At 45.0% G+C, this 1,657-nt stretch overlaps 1 long non-coding RNA gene across 2 annotated transcripts in view; it reads left to right on the plus strand.

Annotated features, from left to right (window-relative positions):
* Positions 1 to 1,657, plus strand: part of LOC111744687 — a 43,471-nt gene that overhangs the window by 28,047 nt on the left and 13,767 nt on the right. The window lies entirely within an intron of this gene.

Consider the following 1,657-nt stretch of genomic DNA (forward strand, 5'->3'; position numbering starts at 1 on the left):
TATTTACCGTCGTGGTTACTGTTGTTATTTGATATACTTCAGTATAAATGAGTTTAGGCTATTTTTACCTCAACCAAGGAGTTTGCATTTTAAGCCCTTTATTGTTTATTGTAGCCGAAAAGATTTTCAGTTCTGCCACAAGAATTTCAGGGACTAGCATGCAGGGAAGATTGGAGCCAAGGAGAACCTTAAGACCGCATTGTCCTCTTGCTGGCTTTGACACCACTGCAGGAGCACAGGGTGTTGGGAAGAGCTGAGAGACCCATGCCCCTGCCAGAAGATGAGCTCCAAGACCTCTCGGGGGTTTGGCACTTTGTCCCCCTCTGTCTTACCAGCATCCACAGCAGAGCCTCAGGATGGCCGCTCCTCACGTTGGTTGTGTCCTTGATCTTAGTTCAGTTTCTCCCAAACTACTGTGACTGAAAAAGAAAAATTTAAAAAGACATATATATTTTTTTTTACCTTTTGACCCTTTAAATTTTTTTTTTTTCACTGCCGTTATCTCTCGGAACGTCTTCATTTTAAAGAAGCCTCTGTGGTGAGCTTTGCCCAGGGGCAGGACCCCTTGTGCCATGTGTGGAAGCCAGGGAAAGGGTTCCTGCACTTCTCCGCCCTTCGGTAGGGTGCTCAAGGACAGCACCTGACCTGAGCTCGAGCAGTAGGACTCACCTGCCTGGACCTTCGCGTCTTGCGGCCGGAAGGCTGAAAGAGGAAGGCGTGGAGGATGAGATCCATGGCGTCAGTGGTCTATACCCAGCGGGGTCCAGGGGCAGTGGGTTATTTCTGCTGCCTAGCCCTTTCTACTCTAGTTAGCCAAAGTCGATCTCTTGCTTACATTAAAAAATTCTGAGCGGTGAACATGGCTTCAACTCTAGGTCTTGTCATCACTCGCAATTGCATTGCTTCACAAATGTCACCTGTTAGCGTCCCATCCTCTAAACCCACCTACTGACCTGCAGCTCACTTAGTCAAATATTCACACTCAGACTATGTTCCAATCCCATGATATCCCTGAGTCTGTTGAGCTGACTTCTTTCTCATGATCCATTACTCTGTTCCAATCCATTATTAAGCTACCTAGTTTATCGGTCATCATAATTGCTTCCTTGCAAATATTCTCAATCCCATGGCAATCTCTCCCTCCTTCATATTTTCTCTCATCCCTGCATCATAAATGTCTCCCTCTCGGGATAATTTATATTGCCACACAAAATATTCAAATATTCTGATATTTCCCATCTTAAAAAGACATTTCTTGACCCTACAACTTCCTTTAACTGCAGCCTGCCTTCTCTGTTCCCTTTCATGATAAAACTTCCTTAAAAATTGTCCAGTGCTCACTCTCTATTTTCAATCTCCAAAACAGCCCATTGCAAGCTGGTTTCTAGTCCCACCTCCCTGCTCTAATTGTTCTTGTCAAAGTCTTCAATAATCTACACGTTGCCAAAATCAGTGGTCAATATTTACTAATCATATTACTTGATTGATCATTAGCATTCAACCCAGTTGACTCCGTCCATCTTCCTAAAAGGCTTTTTTGATGTGTTGGCTTCCGGGACACCATGTGCTCCTGATTTCACTCCTGTCTCATGGTGGGACCTTGTTGGTCACCTGTCCTGTCTCCTCTTATCCCCCTCCTTGACCTCTGTGTGTTGGG

This window comes from Pteropus vampyrus, unplaced genomic scaffold, assembly GCF_000151845.1.
Source record: "Pteropus vampyrus isolate Shadow unplaced genomic scaffold, Pvam_2.0 Scaffold6, whole genome shotgun sequence".
Taxonomy (NCBI): domain Eukaryota; kingdom Metazoa; phylum Chordata; class Mammalia; order Chiroptera; family Pteropodidae; genus Pteropus; species Pteropus vampyrus.